The sequence below is a fragment of the Equus caballus genome, chromosome 12, assembly GCF_041296265.1.
Source record: "Equus caballus isolate H_3958 breed thoroughbred chromosome 12, TB-T2T, whole genome shotgun sequence".
In the NCBI taxonomy this organism is placed as follows: Eukaryota; Metazoa; Chordata; class Mammalia; order Perissodactyla; family Equidae; genus Equus; species Equus caballus.
In genome coordinates this window covers 17909423-17928442 of record NC_091695.1, presented here as the reverse complement: position 1 = coordinate 17928442, position 19020 = coordinate 17909423, and the positions used below count along the sequence as shown (strand labels likewise).

The window sequence follows — 19020 nt, the reverse complement described above, 5'->3', positions numbered from 1 at the left end:
TTAGATTGGCAAAAATATCCAAAAGCAAAAGTGACAAATGTAGGAGAGGTTGTGGAGAAAAAGGAACCCTCATACACTGTTGATGGCAATGCAAACTAGTGCAGCCACTATGGAAAACAGTATGGAGATTTCTCAAAAAGTTAAAAATATAAATACCCTATAACCCAGCTATCCCACTACTGGGTATCTATCCTAAGTACCTGAAATCAGCAATCCCAAGAATCCAGTGCACCCATATGTTCATCACAGCATTATTTACAGTAGCCAAGTTGTGGAATCAAACTAAATGCCCAGAAACTGACGACTGGATAAAGATGATATGGTATATATACACAATGGAATACTACTCAGCCATAAAAAAGGACCAAATTGTTCCATTCACATCAACATGGATGGACCTTGAGGGTATTATATTAAACGAAAAAAGCCAGACAGAGAAAGATGAACTCTATATGACCCCACTTATAGGTGGAAGTTAACATATAGACAAGGAGAACCGATTGGTGGTTACCAGGGAAAAGGGGGGAGGACACAAAGGGTGAAGTGGTGCACCCACAACATTACTAACAATAATGTACAACTGAAATCTCACAAGGTTGTAATCTATCATAATCTTTAAAAAAAAACTCAGATTCAAGAAGATTAACAAAACCCAGATACAAGAAACATGTAGACAACTACTTGAAGGTATACCACAATCAAATTGCTCAAAGCCAGTGATAAATAAAAACCTTATGCAGTCAAAGAAAGAAGATTCTTGTTATACAGAAAACCAGAGAAAAAATAATATCATATTTTTCATCAGAAGTACTGCAGGTGAGAATTCATTGGAAGAAAAATCATTAAAGCAGTGAAGTAAAATAACTGTCAATGTAGAATTTTGTACCCAGAAAAAGATCTTTCACAAAATTATCCAAAATAAAAACTTTTCAGATGTACAAATGCTGAAAGAATCCATTACCAGCAGACTTGCACTGTAAGAACCAACACAGGAAGCCTTTCAGTCAGAAGAAAAATGATACCAGTTAAAAATATGAATCTAGACAAAGAAATGAAGAGCACTGGAACTAATATCTACATACATGGTTTCAAATATTTAAATCTCAAAGACAATGAAATGTTTAAAAATTATAAAAATGCATAATGCACATTGTATAAAGGTCATGATGGGAGTGGTTAAACATTGTGAAGTTCTTGTTTTTTACATGAAGGGCTATGATTACAACATAGTTTGTGACAAGTGAAATATCTATACCATGTGCCCTGAAGCAAACACTGAAATAACAACAAAATTATAGCTTTTAAGTTCACAATACAAGGTAGAAGAGAAAAAAGTAGAATAAAAATAGATGAAATGAATAGAAAGCAAATAACAATGTGATAAACTTAAACCTAATAATGTCTGTAATCACAACACAAAAACTCTCAAGGAATCTATAAAAAACAGACAAAACCCCCAAAAAACTTAGACATAAAAGGTAAGTTCAGCGAGGTAACAGGATACGAGATCAACAAGCAAATATTAATCAGGTTTCTACAAAATAGCAATGAAACAGAAATTTAAAAAACCACATCACCCCAAGGATGATGAATACTTAGTTAAACTAACAAAATATGTACTGGATTTGTTTACTGAAAAGCACTAAATGCTGGATAAAGAAATCAAAGAAGATCTAAAAAATGGAGAAATTTTGTTTTCTTGGATTAGAAAACTAAATGTAGTAAAGATTTCAGTTTTTCTCAAATTGACCTAAAGTTTTAATGAAAACTCAAATACTATATCAGCATCTTTTTGTAGATAATACACAGGTTTATACTAAAGTTTATATAAATTGCCAAAGGCATAGAATGGCTAAAGCACATTTTTAAATCAGAATAATGTGGAAATGATCAGTGTGTAAGATTTACTGTATAACTATAGTTATCAAGACTGAGTGGAATTGGTGGAGGGACAGACAAATATATCAATATGATAGAATAGAGAAGCCAGAAATAGACCCTTATGAAGAAGTCCAACTAATTTTTGATAAGGTACAAAGGTAATTCAATGAAAGAAGGATAGCCATTTTAAGAAATTTGTGCTAGAACAATTGGAAGTCCCTAGGCAAAATATAGATAAAAGAAGAAACGAAATTAGAATGTTTACCTAAACTTTACACAAAAATTAACTCAAGATACACCATCACTTAAATATAAAAAGTAAAACTATAAAATTTTATACAAAAACCTGAAAGAAAACATCTTGGCAGGACCTAAGGTTAGGTGAACAGTTCATCAACATGACATTAAAAATATGATCTATATAAGTGCATATTGATAAATTTCACTTCAAAATTAAATCAAACCACCAACCACACACTTGGACATTCATCCAAGAGAAATGAAAACTTATGTCTATACCATCACCTTTGCACAAAAGTTCATAGAAGCTTTCTTGTAATAGTTGAACATTGGAAACAACCTAAATGTATTTCCATGGGTGGATGGCTGAACAAACTGTATCATCATTCACATGAAATAATAAAGTAACAATAATAATAAACCAATGATAAAGGAACAAACAATTTATACATAAAAACACCATGGATCTCAAGAGAATTATGTTGACTGAAGAAAGACAATCGCAAAAGGTTACAAGTAATATTTCATTTATACAACATTCTTAAAATTATAAAATTATAGCGATGGAAAATGGATTAGTGGTTGACAGTGGTTAAAAACAGGACGATGAGGGGCTGGCCCCGTGGCCGAGTGGTTAAGTTCACGTGCTCTGTACCGGGGGTCTTTGGGGAGAACAAGGAAAAAATAAAATCTTTAAAAAAAAAAAAAACAGGACGATGAGAGAAGGGAACAGGATATGGCTATAAAGGAATGGCATAAGAGACCTTTGTGGTGATGGACAAGGTCTGCATGTTGACTGCTGTGGTGGTAACACAAATGTACACATATAATAAAATTGTATATAAGTATATATCTATATCTATATCTATATCATCTATACCTATATCCATACATATATATATATATATATACACACCCAAACACACACAAACCCACAAATGACTGCATGCAAAAACTGGTAAAATCTGAACAATCAGTGGATTGTATTAACGTTGATTTCATGGCTGTAACACTGTACTGTATTTATGCAAGTTGTTACCCCTTAAGGAAACTAAGTGGAACACAGGAACTGTCTTCGATCCTTTTTCTGCAGTTTCTTGTATAACTATTCCAAAACAAGAAGTTAAAAAAGTTAAATCTAAGACTTTCTGGGACAGTGTAGAGCAGGAAGGGGCAGAATGGAAATATTGCATTGAGACACACCAAGAAACTTTGGGGGAGATGGATATGTTCATTATCTTGATTGTTTCGATGATTTTCAGATGCATACATATGTCACAACTAAACAAATTTCATACTTTCTATATGTAGAGTTTATTATTTTCAATGATACCTCTATAAAGTTGTTTTACCTAATTACTAAACAAGCCAAGAAATCAAACCAAAAACAAGGAAAAAGTCAGTAATAGAAACACACACTTCGCAATATTATTCAATTAACAAGAGAATATATAAATCAGGGACATATCACAGGCGTGAAACTCCAAGAACTGAATCTATTTGCTGGTGGAAGATATACAAAAAATCTGAAATATTTAACAAAATTCAATGTCTTATTATTATTTTTTCTTTCCAAGAGTTCTTAATGCCATGTGTGTACTTATGTATGTGTATATGTGTAGTGTAGGCATATCTATGTGTATATCAACACACACACACAGAGTCAGATATGTAAAACGTATCATGAACAATGTTTTTACAACATATCAACGTGGTGAGCTCAAGTCTTTTTATTGAACTGGATGTTGTAGCAGTGTTGTTGATAACAGAAGTTGGAGACAAATATCTACCAATAAAGAATCGATCCATGAAATTTGCAGACGTTTGCCTGGTGATATGGTGGTTAATTTCATGTGCTCTGCTTTGCTGGCATGGGTTTTGCAGGTTTGGATTCTGGGCACAGACCTACACACTGCTTACCAAGACATGCTATGGCAGTGTCCTACATACAAAATAGAGGAAGATTGGCATAGATGTTAGCTCAGGGACAATCTTCCTGAAGCAAAAAGAGGAAGATTGGCAACAGATGTTAGCTCTGGGTGAATCTTCCTCACCAAAAAAAAAGAAAGAAAAGAATAGATCCATGAAATTTGTTATATATTATTGACTATAATGAAAAAAGTAAAAGAAAAGTCACAACATGGATACATCACAAATAATTAAATTTATTTAAAATGCAACATCACAATTTATTAAAGCAAAATAACATGGCAAAACATATATACACAAAGTAATGCATTTTCACAGAATATATTGATCATGCAGGCTATATATCAAGCACAGCAGATGTGTCAAATTAGACAGGAGTAATTGGAATGAACTTTGGACATGACGGAAAAATAAGAAATATTGAAATGTAATACAGGCAAATACAATGAAAAAGAAGATCTCAACAGATGATAAGAAGTAGAAGTAACTCATTCCTCTCCTTGTGGTCAAAAAGGAAAACAAATAGAGCAATCCAAAAGAATTAGGGAAACAGCACCTTATATAGACAATATATTATTATTTTTAGTTCACCTAACCATTTAAATAATGCAGTAAGACAGCATTTAAAAACATCTTCAATGTGTCATCTATTTGAGGAGACTTTTGTATAACTGGAGAAATAGAAGTTTGTTGTATAGATAAAATATATTAATCCATTTCCCTAGATGCTTGTGTTATTCAGGGCATTTAGAGAAACAGAACCAAACGGAGAAGATTATATTTATGTATATAAAATATATATGTATAATGTGTATTAATATATAAAGACAGATGTTTAAGGAATTGACTCATATGATTGTTGGGACTGGTAAGGCAAAAATCTGTGGGTAGGCTGGCATTCCAAGAGTTGAAGTTGCAGTCTTGAGTACAAAGGTGGGAAACTGAGGTAGAATTCCTGTATTGCAGTCTGAAATAGAATTCCTTTTTCTTTGAGGGACCTCAGTCTTCGGTCTTTAAGGATTCAACTGGTTGGATGAGGCCTAGCCACATTATGGAAGGTAATCAGTTGTACTGAAAATCTGCTGATGTAAAGGTTAATCACATCTAAAAATATCTTCTGGGGGCTTGCCCTGAGGCCTAGTGGTTAAATTCAACACCCTCCATTTTTGTGGGCCAGTTTCAGTTCCCAGAAGCAGATGTACACCACTTGTTGGCAGCCATCCTGTGGTGACAACTCACATACAAAATAGAGGAAGATGGGCACAGATGTTAACTCAGAGTGAATCTTCCTCAAGCCATAAGAGGAAGCCTGGTAACACATGTTAGCTCAGGGTGAATCCCGCTCAGTAAAAGAAACAAACAAAAAATATTCATAGCAATATCTAGACTGATGTTTGACCAAACAACTGGGTACCATAGTCTAGTCAAGAGGACATAGAAACTAACCATCAAAGTGGGCAAAAAGGGAAGCTAATCAAGAGTAAAATGTAGGAATTTAATACATAAACAAACAAATCAATCTAACTCACTTTCTCTAAATACAAAGGGCTCTAGACAATTCATAAACACCTCACTTTCATTCTGTTAAGCTTTCAAATGCCTCAGGGATAATCTATAAATTGCTTGGCATCTCCTCAACTCTCAGGGAGAGTCTCTGAGGGTGAAAAAGAATCCATAAATTGTTCTTACTATGCCATGTTCAGAAACACATGGGGGAGTCAAGACAGAGGTTGCATGACAGGTAAATAGAATATTTCATGTGGTGCCATATTATGCCAATATCAAAATAGATTAGGTGACATTTGCAAAATAACACATATATTTTTTGTCAAAGCATAGTAAATATTAGGATTTCTGATTCCCTTCTGTGTGCATGCTGCTATTGATAATGTATGAACAGAATAGGACTGCACTCCTTTTGCTTCAGATTAATTGTTCAACCATTTCCACAAAAGCAAGTAAGCATCCTTGAAATGTCAATGCTATATTGCTCAAGTAATAGTTATATTTTGTATAAAACCTTAATCATATGAATAATAGAAGAAAAACCAAGAGACAAGAAAGCCAGCAAAAGAGACAGGAAAAGAAACCTAAAAATTATTATAAAACTGCAGGAATTTATTTTCTGGTTTGATGTCATTCCTAATCCTCATTTAGTGATGCTAGACTCTTCTTGTTCCCTTCTCAAAATATTTTAATAATTAAAGAATATTTAAATCACTGTATAAATGTGACTTTTTTCTAAACTCTTGAACAAGAAGGGAGTTTCCACTTTACACTGAGATGTGAAAAGCAATTTTTAATGTCTAGTAAACTTTTAACTACCTGGTTTTATGGTGATGGTACAATGTACAGCATGTTCAGTTTCCGGTGGAATCTGTCAGAAATCCCATGTATCTGAAAGAGTGTAGCTCTAGAAAATAATAATATGATGAATTAACACAGACAGTAAACAGTGAAAAGTTAATTTGACACATTCCATAGACCTGAAACCCAAGTCTAGCCATTCATTTGATACTGAGAAGGTGGTTTCCATATTTTACACCCTGGTTATCCCCATGTTGAATCCCTTGATCTATAGCTTGAGGAACAAAGATGTAAAATATGCAGTACAAACGATATGGAAAAACTATGCAATATATTTTCCCAAGGTTCACTTTCCAGTATGATTCCTATAAACATGGTTAGGGACATCCCTTCAGAGAGAAAAGAAAACACAGATATGGTCATCCTATATTTAGAAAATGCTTTCTATGTGCCAGTCATTCTTCTAAGTGATGTATATACATTCATGAAAATAAAAAACACATAAACCCTTGCCATCTCTGAGAGGAAGAGAGGAAGTATAAGCATAATAATTAAGTAAATTTTATAGTACAGTAGCACGGATTAGGGACTATAGACAATAAATCAGGTAAGGATAGTGGCTATGCTGTGTGGGAGTGAAGAAGAATGGTGGATACAGAAAGGGAGTTCAAATGACTCTTTTATTCTCACAACCTTTAGAATAAACTTTCAAGTTTCTATGTGTGTTTGTGAATGTGTGTGTGTCTTTGTGTAAGCACATTTCTCTGTTTTAGTCATTATACTGTTCTGTGAGGTATGTTAAGATCAAACTTGATTGTACCTTCAAGAAGGCTCATTGTATGTGAGCATTTGAAGTCAAGAGTCAGCTGAATTTCCTCAGATGCCCCTTTTCCATGTGGGGATCATAGGGTCCTATTCTTTCCCCATCGGGGCCATTATTTCATATATGAGCCCTAGAGAGTCTATCAATTCAATACTGCTGGCATTTCAGCAACTCAGAAGATCCAAATCAAACTAATTTTGTCTAAATCACTCCAATTTTCTGTAAGAATGGATATATCAATTAAGATAAATATCTTGAGGTCTCTCATGAAGCTTCTTTTTTTTTTTTTTTTTTACTTTTGTTCTATCACTTTGATCTTGATTCTTAAATGCCTGTTTTTGTGTCATGGATTGTTGTTTTTCCTTATTTCTCTGAAAAACAAAAATAATTCTTCTTTAAAAGTCATGCTTTTATTGCTGCTATGTATTTGCATAGGAGTTCTACCTTGATGAATTAAGTTTGTTGCCTCTCATGTTGCCGATTTTCCTCAAATTTGGTTCCTATGACTGTGTCGTATACTTTTTATCAGGCTCCATTGTTTCACAGCAGTGATTTGATAATTCCTCTTTTAAGAAGTGAAAAGTGATTGTGTCATGAATTGGTCTATGCCATATTTCTAGTGAAAGTATAGCATGATATGAACAATTTATATACATATTATGTCTTCTGGACAAACTTTCTCTAAACCCTCCCTAAATTCTTCGATTTTTTTGTTTAATTTTAGTATTTGTAACATTAATTGGACTTTATTTACATGATAGAGGGACTGGACATTATTCTTAGTCCACCATCATGGAATATAATATTTCATTTAGCTGTTCAAATTTGAAACATAAATCAGTGGAATAAAATAAATTATACATATATTGTCATTTGAAGATTAATAGTACTAAAAAGTTTATACAGTTTATTTTTTAATTATTATGAAGAAATCATATACCTAGGTATATGAACTATGCATATATAAATATAAGAAATTACTTGTTTCCTAGAAAACATATTTTGAATACGCTGAGTGAAATGTTAATACTAGTTGTTGTTGGGTACTGATACTATTAGAAAGGTTAATTAATATTTACTGCTTATATGTTTTCTGCAAAATTTATTCAGTGAATAATTATGATTTTTATAACAGAAGAAAGTAAAAGACTCATATCTTGATTTCAACAAATAAACTGTCAGTAAAAATAACCCAATATACAAATTATAAAATTAATCTTGGTCTGCCTTTTGATAGTCCCACAAATAATATACCAAAAAGAGAACAAAATGTGTTGATAATTACAAATGTTGATAATATATTTCATTCATTTTAAAAGTTACTCTCTATTTCATTATTAAGTATCCATATGAGTTTTTTTTTTAAAGATTTTTTTTATTTTTTCCTTTTTCTCCCCAAAGCCCCCAGTACATAGTTGTATATTCTTTGTTGTGGGTCCTTCTAGTTGTAGCATGTGGGATGCCGCCTCAGCGTGGTTCGATGAGCAGTGCCATGTCCGCGCCCAGGATTCGAACCAACGAAACACTGGGCCACCTGCAGCGGAGCGCACAGACTTAACCACTCGGCCACGGGGCCAGCCCCAGCCATATGAGTTTTTTCAAGAAGTTTTTGTTATTTTTCCATAGAATAAAAAAATTCAAGAAATGAGAGATTAGTATTTAACAAATATTTGATAAAATGTTTTGAAGATTATTAAAATTTAGTGCATAATACAATACTGATTTTAAAAGATCAACAAAAATTAGAATAAGAAAAATACAAAAGAAACTTAAGCTGACACTAAAATTTTCTACGAAAAAAATACTCTGTGCTTCAGGTGAGGATGATACTTAACAGGAGTATTATATATGTGTGTGTATATATATGTGTATATTAATCTGCATGGACAGTATGAAAAACACTATAAAAATTCGAAAATGAAGATGATCTCATACAGTAAATCTGTGTTCAAATTAACACTCCTCCACCCCAAGATCCGTTAAGTGAGTTGACTAGGGAACTCTGCATAATGTTTAGGGAAAAAGAAGTAGCCAGTTATCTACATATTCTTTCAGAAAACTAAAGAGGAGGTGTATTCTCCACCTTTACAAGTAGAGCTTTGCCCTGATATAAAAAGCAGACAAAAGCATTGTAAGAAAAGAAAGCAACATAACAATATCTGTCTTGAACATATAATCAAAAATCTAAACTGAATTTTAGCAAACTGAATCTAGCATTAACTAAAAACAATAATGCACAATGGTTCTTTTATCCAGACATATATGGTGGGTTTAACATTCAAAATAATACTATAGATAGATAGATAGATAGATAGATAGATAGATAGATAGATGATAGATAGATAGAGCTTAAAAATACCCTAAGAATAATGAATTACTTAGGTACAAGCTAAGAGAACACATAAATCACCCAAGTATAATGGATTACTTATTTAGAAAATTTTAAAAATGTATAATATCTGTATACTAAAAATGTACAAAATGTTGACTAAAGAAATCAAAGAAGATCTGAATGAATATGCAGACATAATTTCAGAGATTAGAAGACTAAATATAATAAAGACATCAGTTCTTCCAAAATTGATCTATAGGTTTAATCCCAACCCAATAAAAATCTCAGCAAGATACTTTGTAGATATTGATGAATTTATACTAAAATTTATGTGAAAAGCCAAGAAACTAGCATAGGCAAAATTCATTTAAAATTTTAGAATAATAAAATAGGAAATATCCTACATCATGCTGTCTTACAATATATTTACAGTAATCAAGACTGTGCGATATTGGTGGAGAGATGGACACATAAATTAATTGAAGACATTCAAGAACTCAGAAATATACCTCACAAAAGTCTAATTAATCCTTCTTGAATGTAAAAAGTTAATTCAATAAAGAATAGCCTTTTTAAAAATGGTGATGGACTAATTGGACATCCATAGGAATAACAAATAAATAATTTTAACATAAACCTCATGCAATTCAAACTAATTCAAAATAGAAAAAATGTAAAACATAAAACTATAAAATATTTAAACAAGAACATAGGGGAGAATCTATACCTAGAACCTAGAGCTAGTGAAGAGTTTATAGACATGATATCAAAGCACAGTCTGTAAAAGTAAACATGGATAAGTTGGACTACCTCAGATTTGTAAAAACCTATGAGCCACACTCGTGGACATTCACCCTAGAGAAATGAAAACTTACGTTCAGAGAATCACCTTTATGAAGATGATTATAAGAAGCTATATTTATAATAGTTGAAAACTGGAAACAACACAAATGTCTTCTAGTGGGTGAATGCTTGAACAAACTGTATCCTCAATATCATGAAATACTACATAACAATAACAAGAGAACAAACAATTGTTACATACAAAAGTGTGGATGGACCTCAAGAGTATTGTGTTGAGTAAAAACACCCAATCACAAAAGGTTACAAATAGCCTTTCCTTACAAATGGTATTTTTTTCATAGAACATTCTTCAAAAGATAAAATTATAGTGACGGAAAACAGATTAGTGGTTGACTAAAGGCCAGGGAATGAGGAAAGGGAAGGGGTCATGACTATAAAGGAAGGGCATAAGGGACTTCTGTTGATGGACTGAGTCTGTATGATCACTGTTGTAGTGATTACACAAATGCATGCGTATGATAAAATTGCATAGAACTATATATACAAAAACACACAAATGAATGCATGCAAAAATGGTGAAATCTTAATGAAGTTAGTGGATTGTACTAATGTTAATTTCATGGTTGTGATATTGTACTGTATTTATTCAAGTTGTTATCATTGGGGAAACGAAATGGGACACAGGAACTCTCTGTGCTCTTTTTTGCAACTTATGGTAATTCCACGTTACTTCAAAATAAAAGTAAAATTGCAAATTCTAAGGCTGTTTGGGCTACTGTGAGGCAAGAAGCAGTTGAGTGGAATTATTATGTAGATATTAAGAAATTTTAGGAGTGATGGATATGCTCATTATCTAATTGCTTTAATGGTTTCTTGGATGCACATATATTTCAAAACTTATCAAATTTACACTTTATGTATTTTCAGTTTTTTACTATCAATGATGTTACAATAAAATGCTTTATTTAATTTATAAATATACCAAGAATCAAACAAAACCAAATGCAAAATTTGATAATAGAAACACACATCTTACAATAATACTTAATTAACAGGAAGGAACATAATTTAGGCTCTTGTCATAGATGTGAAGATCCAGGAGACCTCATATATTTCCTGGTGGAAGAGTGTACCGGTACAATCAATATGAAAAATTGAACAAAATTAACTGGCTTATTATATTTTCTCTTACCAAGAGATCTCACTACTATATGTGTGTACAAATGTGGGTTATGTATAGATGTAAATGATGTATCGATATCCACAGGCACATGCACAGAGGCAGATACGTGATGTGTATGTCACAGAAAATTTGTTCGTGACATATAAAAGTGTCAAGCTTGACATTTTGTTGGAATGTGTGTTGTAGTAGTGTTAGTGATAGCTGAGGTTGGAGAAAACCAAATAATCTACCTGTAAAGACTATGTCCATACATTTTTTTATATATTTTTGACTGCAAGGAAGAAGGAAGCAAAACAAGTCCAATATGGATATATAACAAATAATTAAAGTGAATTAAACTCAACAAGATAATTTACAGCTCAATAACATATATGCATAGCAAAACATATCCACACAAAATGTTACATTCTTCAGCAATGTATTGACTATGCAGGACTTATATCAAGCACAGTAAAATATGTGTCAAAGTAGACAAGATGAATAAGAGTGGGTATTGGACATGATGGAAGAACAAGAATTATTAAAATGTAATGAAGGCAAATATAATGAAAGAGAAGTCCTAAACAGACAGATGATGATGACTCATTATGAAATGAGAATGAGAAATAGGAGTAACTAATTCCTCTCTGTATGGATAACAAAGAAAAAACATGAATAAAAGATCTTACATGTACAGAACTTATTATTATTCTCGGTTCATTTAAATATTTTAAATAATGCAACAGGACAGTGATTAAACATGTCTCCCTTGTGTCATCCACTTGAGGAGACCATTTAAGAACTAGAAGAATACTGACAGGCTTGTTGTATAGACATACTAATCTAGATCCCTATTTGGTTGTATTGGTGAAGGTACTCCAGAGAAACAGAATGAATAGGGAATTTCTATCTAGAGAGATAAATTTTAAGAAACGGTATAATGTAATTACAGGGGGTAATAAGGCAGAAACCTGTGGGGCAGGCTGCAGACTGAAAGTGTTGACGTTGCAATCTTGAGTAGAAAGGTGGGAAATTGAGGCAGAATTTCTGTGGTGCAGCTCGGAGGAAGAATTCCTTCTTCTTCAGGGGGCCTCAGTCTTTGCTATTGAATGGATGAGGCCACCTCCACCTTCTGGACAGGAATCAGCTATACTCAAAGTCTACTGATTTAAAAGTTAATCACATCTAAAAAATATCTTAACAGCAACATCTAGACTGGTGTTTGACAAAACAACTGACACCAAGCCTAGCCACGTGGACTCGAAAATTAATCATCAAAGTGGGGGAAAAAGCTAATCAAGAGTAAAAGATAGGAATGTAATATGTAAGTAAACAAATAAATTTAACTCACTTTGCTGGTAAATGCAAATTGTTCTGTACTATTAATACCCACACCCCCTCCAGTGAATTCTGTTAAGCTTTCAAATGCTTCAGGGGCATTCAAGAAATTGCTTAGCATCTCCTCAGGGAGAGTCTCAGAAGGCGAAAAGGAATCCATAAATTGCCCTCACTGCACCACGTTCTGAAGTACAAAGGGGAACAAAGACAGAGGTTTAATGGCAGGCAAAAGAATATTTCATGTGATGCTGTATTATACCAATATTCAAATAGTTTGGATGACATTTGTAAGATAGCCCTTTTATACTACAGCACAGCATAGCAAAATATTAGGATTTATGATTCACTTTTGTGTATATTCTGCTACTGACAATGCCTGAGCAGAATAGGACTGCTCTCCTTTTTCTTCAGATTAATTCTTCAAAAATGTTTTCACAAACACTAATGAATAAGCATCTTTGAAATGTCAGTGCCACTTTTCTTACGTAACAGTTATGTTTTATATAAAAACTTAACCATGTGAATAATAAAGGACAAAACTCAGAGACAATAAAGCCTAACTAAAGAGTCAAGAATAAAAAATAAAAATTTAATTATGAAGCTGCAGGTATTCAGTTTCTAGTTTGATGTTCTTCCAAATCCTTAGTCGTTTAGTGAGTCTAGGCTCTTTGCATTTGCTTATCAAACACATAGTAAAAATTAATGACCATAGGGGAAGGGGGGAGGGGGGAAGGCAAAAGGGGTGATTAGGCTCACACGTGAAGGATGGACTATAATTAGTTTTCAGGTGGTGAACATGACGTAATCTACACAGAATTCGGAACATATTATGATGCACATCCAACAATAAATAAATTAATTAATTTAAAAACAAAGAAAAGAATCAATGAATACTTAAATCAGTGTATAAATGTGAATTTTTTTCTGAAATTTTGATGAGCAAAATGGGGGTTTCTGCCTTCCATTGTGGTGAAAAACAATTTTTGGAGGTCAGGAGACTTTTAAGCACCCACTCTTATGGTGATGGTATAATGTTCAGCATGTCAGTTTCTGATTGAATCTGACAGAAAGCAGATAAAATTTTCTCAGATTATAGCTTTAAATACAATACACTGACAACACAGAGAGTAAACAATGAAAAAGTAATTTGATACTTTCCATAGAACTCTAAACCTGGTGAGAGAAAGCCCTTCTATCCTTCCTCATCTTAGAGGAAATCAACTCCTAGCAATATAATTTGTTTCCTTTATCTTTTCGTCATTGCACCTAAACAAAATTTATATTGCTTCTTATTCTATCAATTTAAAACATTTTTTCTTAGCAACAGTTTAGTGTTTCTGACATAAGAAAGGTATGTGTATGGGGATAGGATAGGTTATCAAAAGCTCACAACTTTATAACAATGTTTTTGTGAGAAAGTGTGGATTTCTTGTAAACACATTTACAACTTAGTGTTATAAATATCGTACTTTTCTATTTGCTATATTAGTGCTCACTCAGAGACCCCTGACACTGCTATTTTCCCTGTAAACAGGATCAATTCTTTTTTTTTTTCAAGGAAGATTAGTCCTGAGCTAACATCTGCCACCAATCATCCCATTTTTTGCTGAGGAAGATTGGCCCTGAGCTATGATCCATGCCTATCTTCCTCTGTTTTATATGCAGGATGCCTGCCAAAGCATGGCTTGATAAGCCATGCATCTGTCAGCACCCAGGACCCAAACTGGCAAACCCTGTGCCACTGAAGTGGAACTCGCAAATTTAACTGCTGCACCATCAGGTTGGCCCCAGGATCAATTCTATTTCTTTCTCTTTTTAAAGGAAGCATTGATACCCACAATTTTTTAAACCAGTAATTCTTTTATTCTAGCCAGCCTTCCTTATACTATTGTGGTATTTTTTTAATTAGTGGTTTATTAGAAATTTTAATATATTTTTTTTGTTTCATTATACATATATTTCTCTGTGTTAATGCATATATCATAATACGGAGCAGTTCTTGGTGGCAGATGGAGTTAACACAATTCCCAGAATCTGCATACATATATCTATATCTATGTATCTAATTGTGTATTTTATCAGTATGCAGCAGGGTAATATAGTAACCTTAAAATATTTTTTTTTCTTTATGTAGAGGATCCTTTATCCAAAGGGAATTTTCATGAAATTTCATATATAAAACCAATTTCAATGGCCTCACTTCCTTCAGTTTGCTGAATTTCCTCCTACTATCCTATATTCGCCCAAGACAATATATATCTGATGAGTTACAAACAACTTAGTATATGTCAGTTATAATGAAAATGTACCTTGGAAGGAAGCTATAGTTTGGTTTTAGTAAATTTTTGTTAATATTTTAAGTGAAGTAAAAATAAGTTATCCAAAACAACAAAGCATTGATGGTACAATTCTTGTCATAGAGTTCGGTCATGGTGGGGGATGCACTGGGGACAGTTATCTGGCTAACACACTATGCCATCCATGCATCATCATGCCCCTCACAAAGAAGTTGAGAGACACAGAGAGAACTCATGCATACATATGTAAAGATAAGTCATTTCAGACAACATATTGTGTCCACTTAAAAAATAATTAAACACAGAAGAAAAACCCACTATACAGCTGATATTTTAGGGATATTTCCAGGTACCATAAACACATTGCAACATTTAATTCTCATTTGTCTTTCCCAAGAACCCTGCACTAAAGAGTTGATTTTGCTGATATAGAAAAACAGAGTAAGATAATTTACATTATTTGCTCAAAGTACTCCTTTGTGGATACTACAACTGTAGATGTAGTAAAGACTCTATCCACCTATGTGTATATTTCCTGGGATATTTCCCTCATAAAGATGAATAATCTCTACTATGATCTGTTAGAGTTTCCTGCTTATTCACCTAGGTCCTGTATCAGTCAAATGTGTTATTTGCTTCATCCCATACCACCTGTAGGCATCAGAGTGTGAAAGGACTATGGCTTACAATAGACTCTTTTAAATGTCTCTACAGATTACTGGAATTTGGATGTTAAAATTGCTACTATGTAATTAATATGTATTATATCATGTGATTGTAATTTGGTATGAGTAATTATGTAATTGTCATTATACAAATGACAAACATAAAGGCTTGATAATCATCTATGCACCTAACATCTCGAGTTTTTACCTTTTTTTCACTTTTGCTTCCTATATCTATTTCCATAATTATACCTACATCTGTATCAATATCTATAGCTATATCTTTATATATCTATTTCTATATCAATATCGATATCTATCTATCTATCTATAGAAGTGTTTGCCAGTGTTGACCCTATTGAAATTTTGGGCTGGATAGGTCTTTTTTTGTGGAGAGACAGTTTTATTATAGTAGGATAATTAGCAGCATAACTGGGTTCTAAACATGATATGTCAGAACCACCCTCCCTCAAGTTGTGAAAACCAAAATAACTCTAAATACTGTCAAATGTTCTTTGGAGGATAAATCTTCCACAATTGAAAAACACTAATCTATCTCCATTGCCAATCCTATCTCTATCAGTGTTCCTATCTCACTCTATGTAGACATATGTTTTATTGTGGGAGATGGGTTTATTATAAAATATGCTGATGGGAAACTTGGATTTATCTTATTTAAACTAGCTTTGTATAATAAGACAATACCAGATTATACCACATGAAAGGTATTTACTATGCTGATGTCACTTTTCAGCATGGGTTTTCCAATAAATCCGGATGGAAAAACACAATCTAACAGTTCTGAATGAATTCATACTCATGGGAATCTCACATCACCCTGAGCTGCAAGCTCTATTATTTGGGCTCTTCCTCAGAATTTGCATAGTGTCAAAGGGGGGCAACTTGGGCTTGGTCATCCTTACTGGTTAGACTTCAGACTACAAAGTACTTGTGTATTTTTTTCTCAGGCAATGTCCTATGACTTCTATGTGGCCATCTGTAACCCTCTGCTCTGCTCAGTTATCATGTCACAAAGCGTATGTCAGGTGCTGGTGGCAATTCCATATCTCTACAACACATTTGTTTCTCTTCTAGTCACTGTAAAGATTTTTAATTTATCCTGCTGTGGCTACAATATCATCCATCGTTTCTACCATGACTATATTCCCTTGTTATTTTTGCTTTCCTCAAACATGCATGAAATTTATTCACTATTCTGATCTTATCAGGTTTTGGTTTGATATTTTCCCTTCTGTTTGTTCTTATGTCTTACCTGCTCCTTCTTGTAGCCATTCTCAGGATGAACTCTGCTGAGAGTAAGAACAAGTCTTTTCCCACCTGTGGATCCCACCTGACAATGGCCGCAGTGTTTTATGGGACTTTGATATGCTTGTATGTGCAGCTGAAGTCTAGTCATTCCTTCCACGTGGATAAAATGGCATCCATATTTTACACACTCATTATCCCCATGTTAAGATCCCTTGACCTATAGCTTAAGAAAAAAAGATGTAAAATATTCAGTACAATGAATGTGGAAAAAATTATGCCATCTTTTTTCTTAAAGTTTATGGACAGTATGATTTCCAATAATCAACTCATGGGATTCCAACTTTGCTCTGTGTCTTTAGAAGGAATAGCAAGCACAGGTGAGTTCAACATACACTTAGAGATTGCCTTATAAGTGTCAGTTACCCCTCCATGTGCTATAAATTTATTAGTACAAAAAATATTTTCCTTCCTTGAGGGGCAGAGATCAATTATAATAATCAAGTAAATTCTATATTGCAGTAGAATGCATTAGGACACTGTAGACCATAAGAGAGGGTAAGGAGAGTGGGTGTGCTGTGTAGGAGTGAGGAAGAATAGTGGGTACAAAGATGAATTCAAATGATTCTCATATTATTCTTAACTATTTGAATAAACATCCCAGTGTCTATGAATATGTTTGTGAGTGAGCATGTGCTTTTACACAAGCACATCCTTCTGTTTTAGCCGTCACGCTCTTCTATGTCATGTGTTAAATTCAAAGTTGTGATTTTAAGGAGGCTCAGTGTAGTGCTATGATTTGAAGTCATCAGTCATATGAATTTGCTCAAATCCTTGCATACCATGTGGTTGATCTTAGGCTCCTGCCCTTTTCTCATCAGTGTAGTTGCTTTCATATATGAGCCCTAGAAAGACCATTAATTAGACATACTTAGAAATTCATAACTCACAAGAGCAGGACAAAATCTTATTTTACTGAATCAGTGCATTTCTCTATACCAGTGCATAAACCAATTAAGATAAATTTCCCTGATTATAGTTAATAATACTGTATTGTATACTTGAAAGTTACTAAGAGAGCAAATCTTACATTTTCTCACAACAAAAAATAGTAAACATGTGAAGTGAAGGAAATATTATATAATGCTAAGTTGTAAGCATTTTGCAGTATATAAGTGTGTCAAATCAACACATCGGACAACTTAAACTTACACAATGTTATATGTCAATTATATCTCAATAAAGCTGGAGTAAAAAAGATAAATTTCTTGAAATCTCCCATGGAAGCTTCCAATTTTTTTATTTTTTATTTTATTGAGATCTTGAATCTGAGCTGCTTGTTGTTGACTAATGGGATTTTTATGCTTCCTTATCTTTCTGAAACACAAGACTATTTCTTTTTTAAAATTCAAGAGCTAGTTGTTTTTATCTTTGCATAAGATGTCCACTCTGTTGAATTAGGATTGTTGCCTTTTTTCTGGGGTGACTTTCCTCAATTTTTGTTCCTGTGAGTCTAATATACATTTAGTAGGACTCATTGTTTGACTGCATCAACTTGATAATCACTCTTATAGAAAGAAAAAGGAAATAAACACATGATTTGGCCTATACTATATTTCTAGTGTAAGTATAATAGGACATTTATCAATTTAATTATATGTTATATCTTCTTGAAAAACTTCCTCCTAACTCCTTAATTTCCACTTTTTTGGTTTATTTTTAGTATTATTAACAGTCATTGAACTTTATTTAAATCATATTGAAATTCAACTGTTTTCTTTGTCACTCATAGACTACAATTTTCTGTATAGTCAATCAAATTTGAATAAAAGTAACTCATTGAAATAAAATATGTATATTTTCATGTGAGGATAAATACTACTAAAAATGTCTACAGTTAATTTTTTAAAAATTATTAAGAAAAAGATTGGGGTTCAGTTCAGTGTCATACTGGTTAAGTTTACATGCTCTGCTTC

The 19020-nt window shown here is 33.0% G+C and overlaps 1 long non-coding RNA gene and 1 pseudogene across 2 annotated transcripts; one reads left to right on the top strand and one right to left on the bottom strand.

The window, feature by feature from the left end:
- Positions 1-4266: 4266 nt before the first annotated feature.
- Positions 4267-18020, bottom strand: LOC138916645 (uncharacterized). 2 transcript variants are annotated; one of them, XR_011423941.1, is made up of 4 exons: positions 17887-18020; positions 17052-17270; positions 6376-6463; positions 4267-5090 (listed from the first exon to the last, which is right to left on the bottom strand). It is a non-coding gene; the product is annotated as an uncharacterized lncRNA (long non-coding RNA). The 2 variants fall into 2 exon arrangements; XR_011423940.1 differs by lacking the exons at positions 17052-17270; positions 17887-18020 and having other exon boundaries at positions 6376-7525.
- Positions 16556-17340, top strand: OR8K51P (olfactory receptor family 8 subfamily K member 51, pseudogene; annotated as a pseudogene).
- Positions 18021-19020: the final 1000 nt, after the last annotated feature.